Source organism: Rhinolophus hipposideros (assembly GCF_964194185.1).
Source record: "Rhinolophus hipposideros genome assembly, chromosome: X".
Lineage (NCBI taxonomy): Eukaryota > Metazoa > Chordata > Mammalia > Chiroptera > Rhinolophidae > Rhinolophus > Rhinolophus hipposideros.
The window spans coordinates 39823653-39834334 of record NC_138046.1 but is presented as its reverse complement, the minus strand read 5'-3'; positions in this window follow the sequence as shown (position 1 = coordinate 39834334).

The window sequence follows — 10682 nt, the reverse complement described above, 5'->3', positions numbered from 1 at the left end:
TTTAGGGTTAGGTTTAGGGTTAGGGTTGGTGTTAGGGTTAGGGTTAGGGTTAGGGTTAGGGTTGGTGTTAGGGTTAGGGTTAGGGTTAGGGTTAGGGGTTAGGATTAGGGTTAGCGTTAGGGTTAGCGTTAGGGTTAGGTTTAGGGTTAGGGTTAGGGTAAGGGTTAGGGTTAAGGTTAGGGTTGGTGTTAGGGTTAGGGTTAGTGTTAGGGTTAGGGTTCGGGTTGGGGTTGGTGTTAGGGTTAGGGTGGGTTTGGGTTAGGGTTAGGGATAGGTTACCCCTAGCACTACCCCTCGCTTTAGGCCTACGCCTAGCACTACCTCTGGTCCTACACCTACCCCTGGCCCTACAGCTTTCCCTACCCATAGGCCCACCTCCATCCCTACTCCTAGCCACAGCTCCCACTCCTTGTCCTAGGCCTACTCCGAGGTTTACCCCGACATCCACCCCTTGCCCTTTGCCTACACCAGCGCAACGCCTACCTCTCCCACTAGCCCTACCTCGGGCCCTAGACCAACGCCCAGTGCTCACTCTAGTCCGAGGCCTAGCACTTGCCCGTCGCCGACCAGTACACCTTGCCCTACCGTTAGCCAGAGCACTAACCCGTGTCCTACGAAATCACCCTGGACCCACCCTTAGCCGCACACTAATCCAGCCCTACACCTGTTCCGAGTCCTAGGACTACCCGGAGCCCTCCCGTGACACCTACCCCTAGCCCTCGTCTAACCCCTATCACTACCACTCGTCCTAAGCATAACATGAGCCCTAAATCTAACACTGCTCGTTGGCCTCTGCCAACCACTAGCCCTTCACCTAACCCTACCCCGAGCACGACCCCTCGCCCTAGGCCTATGCCTAGCACAACCTCTGGTCCTACCACTACCCCTGGCCCTACAGATCCCCCTACCCATAGGTCCACCCCCATCCATACCCCTAGCCACAATTCCCTCTCCTGGCCCTAAGCCTACTCCGAGGTGTACCTCGACACCCAACCCTTGCCCTATGCCTACCCCAGCAATACGCGTACCGCTCCCACTAGCCCTAGCTCGGGCCCTAGACCAACGCACATGCCTGCCTCTAGTCCTAGGCCTAGAACTTGCCCGTCGCTGACCAGTACACCTTGCCCTTGTTAGGGTTAGGGTTAGGGTTAGGGTTAGGGTTTAGGGTTAGGGTTAGGGTTAGGGTTGGTGTTAGGGTTAGGGTTAGGGTTAGGGTTAGGTTTGGTGTTAGAGTTAGAGTTAGGGTTAGGGTTAGGGTTAGGGGTCAGGGTTAGGGTTAGGGTTAGGGTTAGTGTTAGGTTACCCCGAGCACTACCCCTCGCCCTAGGCCTACGCCTAGCACAACCTCTGATCCTACTCCTACCCCTGGCCTTACAGCTCCCCCTACCCATAGGCCCACCCCCATCCCTACCCCTTGCCACAGCTCCCACTCCTGGCCCTAGGCCTACTCCGAGGTTCACCTCGACACCCACCCCTTGCTCTATGCCCACCCCAGCGCTACGCCTACTTCTCCCATTAGCCCTAGCTCGTTCCCTAGACCAACGCACATGGCTACCTCTAGTCCGAGGCCTAGAACTTGCCCGTCTCTGACCAGTACACCTTGCCCTTGTGAGGGTTAGGGTTGGGGTTAGGGTTAGGGTTAGTGTTAGGGTTAGGGTTAGGGTTTAGTGTTAGGGTTAGGGTTGGTGTTAGGGTTAGGGTTAGGGTTAGGGTTAGTGGTAGGTTAGGGTTAGGGTTAGGGTTAGGGTTAGGTGTTAGGGTTAGGGTTAGGGTTAGGATTAGGGTTGGTGTGAGGGTTAGGGTTAGGGTTAGGGTTAGGTTTAGGGTTATGGTTAGGGTTAGGGTTGGTGTTAGGCTTAGGGTTAGGGTTAGGGTTAGGGTTAGGGTTAGGGGTTAGGGTTAGTGTTAGGGTAACGGTTAGCGTTGGGTTAGGTTTAGGGTTAGGGTTAGGGTTAGGGTTAGGGTTAGGGTTAGGGTTGGTGTTAGGGTTAGGGTTAGGGTTAGGGTTCGGGTTGGGATTGTGTTAGGGTTAGGGTTAGGGTTAGGGTTAGGGTTAGGGTTAGGGATAGGTTACCCCTAGCACTACCCCTCGCCCTAGGCCTACGCCCAGCACTACCTCTGGTTCTACCCCTACCCCTGGCCCTACAGGTTTCCCTACCCATAGGCCCACCTCCATCCCTACTCCTAGCCACAGCTCCCACTCCTTGTCCTAGGCCTACTCCGAGGTTTACCCCGACACCCACCCCTTGCCCTTTGCCTACCCCAGCGCAACGCCTACCTCTCCAACTAGCCCTACCTCGGGCCCTAGACCAACGCCCAGTGCTCACTCTAGTCCGAGGCCTAGCACTTGCCCGTCGCCGACCAGTACACCTTGCCCTACAGTTAGCCAGAGCACTAACCCGTGTCCTACGAAATCACCCTGGACCCACACTTACCGCACACTAATCCAGCCCTACACCTGTTCCGAGTCATAGGACTACCCGGAGCCCTCCCGTGACACCTACCCCTAGCCCTCGTCTAACCCCTACCAATACCACTCGTCCTAGGCATAACATGAGCCCTAAACCTAACACTGCTCGTTGGCCTCTGCCAACCACTAGCCCTTCACCTAACCCTACCCCGAGCACGACCCCTCGCCCTAGGCCTACGCCTAGCACTACCTCTGGTCCTACCACTACCCCTGGCCCTACAGATCCCTCTACCCATAGGTCCACCCCCATCCCTACCCCTAGCCACAATTCCCACTCCTGGCCCTAAGCCAACTCCGAGGTGTACCTCGACACCCAACCCTTGCCCTATGCCTACCCCAGCGATACGCGTACCGCTCCCACTAGCCCTAGCTCGGGCCCTAGACCAACGCCCATGTCTCCCTCTAGTCCAAGGCCTAGAACTTGCCCGTCGCTGACCAGTACACCTTTCCCTTGTTAGGGTTAGGGTTAGGGTTAGGGTTAGGGTTTAGGGTTACGGTTAGGGTTAGGGTTGATGTTAGGGTTAAGGTTAGGGTTAGGGTAAGGGTTGGTGTTAGGGTTAGGGTTAGTGTTAGGGTTAGGGTTAGTGTTTAGGGTTAGTGTTATGTTTAGGGTTGGTGAAAGGGTTAGGGTTAGGGTTAGGGTTAGGGTTAGTGTTAGGGTTAGCGTTAGGTGTTAGGCTTAGGGTTAGTGTTAGGGTTAGGGTTAGGTTACCCCGAGCACTACCCCTCACCCTAGGCCTACACCTAGCACTACCTCTGGTCCTACCCCTACCCCTGGCCCTACAGCTCTCCCTACCCATAGGCCCACCTCCATCCCTACCTCTAGCCACAGCTCCCACTCCTTGTCCTAGGCCTACTCCGAGGTTTACCCCGACACCCACCCCTTGCCCTTTGCCTACCCCAGCGTTACGCCTACAGCTCCCACTAGCCCTACCTCGAGCCATAGACCAACGCCCAGTGCTCACTCTAATCCGAGGCCTAGCACTTGCCCGTCGCCGACCAGTACACCTTGCCCTACCGTTAGCCAGAGCACTAATCCGTGTCCTACGAAATCACCCAGGACCCACCCTTAGCCGCACACTAATCCAGCCCTACACCTGTTCGGAGTCCTAGGACTACCCGGAGCCCTCCCGTGACACCTACCCCTAGCCCTCGTCTAACCCCTAACATTACCACTCGTCCTAGGCATAACATGAGCCCTAAACCTAACACTGCTCGTTGGCCTCTGCCAACCACTAGCCCTTCACCTAACCCTACCCCGAGCACGACCCCTCGCCCTAGTCCTACGCCTAGCACAACCTCTGGTCCTACCACTACCCCTGGCCCTACAGATCCCCCTACCCATAGGTCCACCCCCATCCCTACCCTTAGCCACAATTCCCACTCCTGGCCCTAAGCCTACTCCGAGGTGAACCTCGACACCCACCCCTTGCCCTATGCCTACCACAGCAATACGCGTACCGCTCCCACTAGCCCTAGCTCGGGCCCTAGACCAACGCACATGCCTGCCTCTAGTCCGAGGCCTTGAACTTGCCCGTCGCTGACCAGTACACCTTGCCCTTGTTAGGGTTAGGGTTAGGGTTAGGGTTAGGGTTAGGGTTAGGGTTAGGGTTTAGGGTTAGGGTTAGGGTTAGGGTTGGTGTTAGGGTTAGGGTTAGGGTTAGGGTTAGGTTTGGTGTTAGGGTTAGAGTTGGGTTAGGGTTAGAATTAGGGGTTAGGGTTAGGGTTACGGTTAGGGTTAGTGTTAGGTTACCCCGAGCACTACCCCTCGCCCTAGGCCTACACCTAGCACTACCTCTGATCCTACCACTACCCCTGGCCCTACAGCTCCCCCTACCCATAGGCCCACCTCCACCCCTACCCCTAGCCACATCTCCAACTCCTTGTCCTAGGCCTACTACGAGGTTTACCCCGACACCCACCCCTTGCCCTTTGCCTACCCCAGCGCTACGCTAAATCTCCCACTAGCCCTACCTCGGGCCTTAGACCAACGCCCAGTGCTCACTCTAGTCCGAGGCCTACCACTTGCCCGTCGCCGACCAGTACACCTTGCCCTACCGTTAGACACAGCACTAAGCCGTGTCCTACGAAATCACCCTGGACCCACTCTTACCACACCCTAATCCAGCCCTACACCTGTTCCGAGTACTAGGACTACCCGGAGCCCTGCGGTGACACCTACCCCTAGCCCACGGCTAAACCCTACCACTACCACTCGTCCTAGGCCTAACATGAGCCCTAACCCTAACACTGCTCGTTGGCCTATGCCAACCACTAGCCCTTCACCTAACCCTACTCCGAGCACGACCCATCGCCCTAGGCCTACGCCTAGCACTACCTCTGTTCCTATCACTACCCCTGGCCCTACAGCTCCCCCTACCCATAGGCCCACCCCCATCCCTACCCCTTGCCACAGCTCCCACTCCTGGCCCTAGGCCTACTCCGAGGTTCACCTCGACACCCACCCCTTGCTCTATGCTCACCCCAGCGCTACGCCAACTTCTGCCATTAGCCCTAGCTCGTGCCCTAGACCAACGCACATGGCTACCTCTAGTCCGAGGCCTAGAACTTGCCCGTCGCTGACCAGTACACCTTGCCCTTGTTAGGGTTAGGGTTGGGGTTAGGGTTAGGGTTAGGGTTAGGGTTAGGGTTAGGGTTTAGGGTTAGGGTTAGGGTTAGGGTTGGTGTTAGGGTTAGGGTTAGTGTTAGGGTTAGGGTTAGTGGTAGGTTAGGGTTAGGGTTAGGGTTAGGGTTGGTGTTAGGGTTAGGGTTATGGTTAGGGTTAGGGTTGGTGTTAGGGTTAGGGTTAGGGTTAGGGTTAGGGTTAGGGGTTAGGGTTAGGGTTAGGGTTAGGGTTAGGTTTAGGGTTAGGGTTAGGGTTAGGGTTAGGGTTAGGTTTAGTGTTAGGGTTAGGGTTAGTGTTGGTGTTAGGGTTAGGGTTATGGTTAGGGTTAGGGGTTAGGGTTAGGGTTAGGGTTAGGTTACCCTGAGCACTACCCCTCGCCCTAGGCCTACGCCTAGCACTACCTGTGGTCCTACAGCTACCCCTGGCCCTACAGCTCCCCCTACCCATTGGCCCACCCCCATCCCTACCCTAGCAACAGCTCCCGCTCCTGGTCCTATGCCTACTCCGAAGTTTACCCCGACACCGACCCCTTGCCTTTTGATACCCCAGCGCTACGCCTATTGCACCCACTAGCCCTAGCTCGGGCCCTAGACCAACGCACAGTGCTCACTTTAGTCCGAGGCCTAGCACTTGCCTGTCGCCGACCAGTACAGCTTGCCCTACCGTTACCCAGAGCACTAACCCGTGTCCTACGAAATCACCCTGGACCCACCCTTAGCCACACCCATATCCAGCCCTACATCCGTTCTGTGTCCTAGGACTACCCGGAGCCCTCGTATGGCACCTACTTCTAGCCCTCGGCCAACCCCTACCACTACCACTAGTCCGAGGCCTAAAATGAGCCCTAAGCCTAACACTGCCCGTGGGCTTATGTCATACAGTAGCCGTTCACCTAACCCTATCCCGAGCATTATTCCTCGCCCTAGGCCTACGCCTACCACTACCTTTGGTCCTACCCCTACCCCTGGCCCTACAGCTCCTCCTACCCATAGGCCCACTCCCATCGCTACCCTTAGCCACAGCTCCAACTCCTGGCCCTAGGCATACTCCGAGGTTCACCTCGACACCCAACCCTTGCTTTATGCCCACCCCAGCGCTACGCCTACTTCTCCCATTAGCCCTAGCTCGTGCCCTAGACCAACGCACATGGCTACCTCTAGTCCGAGGCCTAGAACTTGCCCGTCGCTGACCAGTACACCTTGCCCTTGTTAGGGTTAGGGTTGGGGTTAGGGTTAGGGTTAGGGTTAGGGTTAGGGTTAGGGTTAGTGGTAGGTTAGGGTTAGGGTTGGTGTTAGGTTTAGGGTTATGGTTAGGGTTAGGGTTTGTGTTAGGGTTAGGGTTAGGGTTAGGGTTAGGGGTTAGGGTTAGGGTTAGGGTTAGGTTTAGGGTTAGGGTTAGGGTTAGGGTTAGGTTTAGGGTTATCGTTAGGGTTAGGGTTAGAGTTAGGGTTTAGGGTTAGGGTTAGGGTTAGGGTTGGTGTTAGGGTTAGGGTTATGGTTAGGGTTAGGGTTGGTGTTAGGCTTAGGGTTAGGGTTAGGGTTAGGGGTTAGGGTTAGGGTTAGGGTTAGGGTTAGCGTTAGGGTTAGGTTTAGGGTTAGGGTTGGGGTTAGGGTTAGGGTTAGGGTTGGTGTTAGGGTTAGGGTTAGGGTTCGGATTGGGGTTGGTGTTAGGGTTAGGGTTAGGGTTAGGGTTAGGGGTTAGGGTTAGGGTTAGGGTTAGGGTTAGGGTTAGGGATAGTTTACCCCTAGCACTACCCCTCGCCCTAAGCCTACGCCTAGCAGTACCTCTGGTCCTACCCCTACCCCTGGCCCTACAGCTTTCCCTACCCATAGGCCCACCTCCATCCCTACTCCTAGCCACAGCTCCCACTCCTTGTCCTAGGCCTACTCCGAGGTTTACACCGACACCCACCCCTTGCCCTTTGCCTCCCCAGCGCTACGCCTACCGCTCCCACTAGCCATAGCTCGGGCCCTAGACCAACGCCCAGTGCTCCCTCTAGTCAGAGGCCTACCACTTGCCCGATGCCGACCAGTACACCTTGCCCTACCGTTAGCCAGAGCACTAACCCATGTCCTATGAAATCACCCTGGACCCCCACTTACAACACCCTAATCCAGCCCTACACCCGTTCCGAGTCCTAGGACTACCCGGAGCCCTACCGTGACACCTACCCCTAGCCCTCGGCCAACCCCTACCACTACCACTAGTCCTAGGCCTAACATGAGCCCTAATACTAACACTGCCCGTGGGCCTCTGCTAACCACTAGCCCTTCACCTAACCCTACCCCGAGCACTACCCCTCGCCCTAGGCCTACGCCTAGCACTACCTCTGGTCCTACCTCTACCCCTGGCCCTACAGCTCCCCCTAACCATGGGCCCACACCCATCCCTACCCCTAGCCACAACTCCAAATCCTGGCCCAAAGCCTACTCCGAAGTTTACCCCGACACCCACTTCTTGCCCTATGCCTTCCCCAGCGCTACGCCTACCGCTCCCACTAGGCCTAGCTCGGGCCCTAGACCAACGCCCAGTGCTCCCTCTAGTCCGAGGTCTAGCACTTGCCCGTTGCCGACCAGTACACCTTGCCCTACCGTTAGCCAGAGCACTAACCCGTGTCCTACGAAATCACCCAGGACCCACCCTTAGCCGCACACTAATCCAGCCCTACACCTGTTCGGAGTCCTAGGACTACCCGGAGCCCTCCCGTGACACCTACCCCTAGCCCTCGTCTAACCCCTAACATTACCACTCGTCCTAGGCATAACATGAGCCCTAAACCTAACACTGCTCGTTGGCCTCTGCCAACCACTAGCCCTTCACCTAACCCTACCCCGAGCACGACCCCTCGCCCTAGTCCTACGCCTAGCACAACCTCTGGTCCTACCACTACCCCTGGCCCTACAGATCCCCCTACCCATAGGTCCACCCCCATCCCTACCCTTAGCCACAATTCCCACTCCTGGCCCTAAGCCTACTCCGAGGTGAACCTCGACACCCACCCCTTGCCCTATGCCTACCACAGCAATACGCGTACCGCTCCCACTAGCCCTAGCTCGGGCCCTAGACCAACGCACATGCCTGCCTCTAGTCCGAGGCCTTGAACTTGCCCGTCGCTGACCAGTACACCTTGCCCTTGTTAGGGTTAGGGTTAGGGTTAGGGTTAGGGTTAGGGTTAGGGTTAGGGTTTAGGGTTAGGGTTAGGGTTAGGGTTGGTGTTAGGGTTAGGGTTAGGGTTAGGGTTAGGTTTGGTGTTAGGGTTAGAGTTGGGTTAGGGTTAGAATTAGGGGTTAGGGTTAGGGTTACGGTTAGGGTTAGTGTTAGGTTACCCCGAGCACTACCCCTCGCCCTAGGCCTACACCTAGCACTACCTCTGATCCTACCACTACCCCTGGCCCTACAGCTCCCCCTACCCATAGGCCCACCTCCACCCCTACCCCTAGCCACATCTCCAACTCCTTGTCCTAGGCCTACTACGAGGTTTACCCCGACACCCACCCCTTGCCCTTTGCCTACCCCAGCGCTACGCTAAATCTCCCACTAGCCCTACCTCGGGCCTTAGACCAACGCCCAGTGCTCACTCTAGTCCGAGGCCTACCACTTGCCCGTCGCCGACCAGTACACCTTGCCCTACCGTTAGACACAGCACTAAGCCGTGTCCTACAAAATCACCCTGGACCCACTCTTACCACACCCTAATCCAGCCCTACACCTGTTCCGAGTACTAGGACTACCCGGAGCCCTGCGGTGACACCTACCCCTAGCCCACGGCTAAACCCTACCACTACCACTCGTCCTAGGCCTAACATGAGCCCTAACCCTAACACTGCTCGTTGGCCTATGCCAACCACTAGCCCTTCACCTAACCCTACTCCGAGCACGACCCATCGCCCTAGGCCTACGCCTAGCACTACCTCTGTTCCTATCACTACCCCTGGCCCTACAGCTCCCCCTACCCATAGGCCCACCCCCATCCCTACCCCTTGCCACAGCTCCCACTCCTGGCCCTAGGCCTACTCCGAGGTTCACCTCGACACCCACCCCTTGCTCTATGCTCACCCCAGCGCTACGCCAACTTCTGCCATTAGCCCTAGCTCGTGCCCTAGACCAACGCACATGGCTACCTCTAGTCCGAGGCCTAGAACTTGCCCGTCGCTGACCAGTACACCTTGCCCTTGTTAGGGTTAGGGTTGGGGTTAGGGTTAGGGTTAGGGTTAGGGTTAGGGTTAGGGTTTAGGGTTAGGGTTAGGGTTAGGGTTGGTGTTAGGGTTAGGGTTAGTGTTAGGGTTAGGGTTAGTGGTAGGTTAGGGTTAGGGTTAGGGTTAGGGTTGGTGTTAGGGTTAGGGTTATGGTTAGGGTTAGGGTTGGTGTTAGGGTTAGGGTTAGGGTTAGGGTTAGGGTTAGGGGTTAGGGTTAGGGTTAGGGTTAGGGTTAGGTTTAGGGTTAGGGTTAGGGTTAGGGTTAGGTTTAGTGTTAGGGTTAGGGTTAGTGTTGGTGTTAGGGTTAGGGTTATGGTTAGGGTTAGGGGTTAGGGTTAGGGTTAGGGTTAGGTTACCCTGAGCACTACCCCTCGCCCTAGGCCTACGCCTAGCACTACCTGTGGTCCTACAGCTACCCCTGGCCCTACAGCTCCCCCTACCCATTGGCCCACCCCCATCCCTACCCTAGCAACAGCTCCCGCTCCTGGTCCTATGCCTACTCCGAAGTTTACCCCGACACCGACCCCTTGCCTTTTGATACCCCAGCGCTACGCCTATTGCACCCACTAGCCCTAGCTCGGGCCCTAGACCAACGCACAGTGCTCACTTTAGTCCGAGGCCTAGCACTTGCCTGTCGCCGACCAGTACAGCTTGCCCTACCGTTAGCCAGAGCACTAACCCGTGTCCTACGAAATCACCCTGGACCCACCCTTAGCCACACCCATATCCAGCCCTACATCCGTTCTGTGTCCTAGGACTACCCGGAGCCCTCGTATGGCACCTACTTCTAGCCCTCGGCCAACCCCTACCACTACCACTAGTCCGAGGCCTAAAATGAGCCCTAAGCCTAACACTGCCCGTGGGCTTATGTCATACAGTAGCCGTTCACCTAACCCTATCCCGAGCATTATTCCTCGCCCTAGGCCTACGCCTACCACTACCTTTGGTCCTACCCCTACCCCTGGCCCTACAGCTCCTCCTACCCATAGGCCCACTCCCATCGCTACCCTTAGCCACAGCTCCAACTCCTGGCCCTAGGCATACTCCGAGGTTCACCTCGACACCCAACCCTTGCTCTATGCCCACCCCAGCGCTACGCCTACTTCTCCCATTAGCCCTAGCTCGTGCCCTAGACCAACGCACATGGCTACCTCTAGTCCGAGGCCTAGAACTTGCCCGTCGCTGACCAGTACACCTTGCCCTTGTTAGGGTTAGGGTTGGGGTTAGGGTTAGGGTTAGGGTTAGGGTTAGGGTTAGGGTTTAGGGTTAGGATTAGGGTTAGGGTTGGTGTTAGGGTTAGGGTTAGTGTTAGGGTTAGGGTTAGTGGTAGGTTAGGGTTAGGGTTGGTGTTAGGTTTAGGGTTATGGTTAGGGTTAGGGTTTGTGTTAGG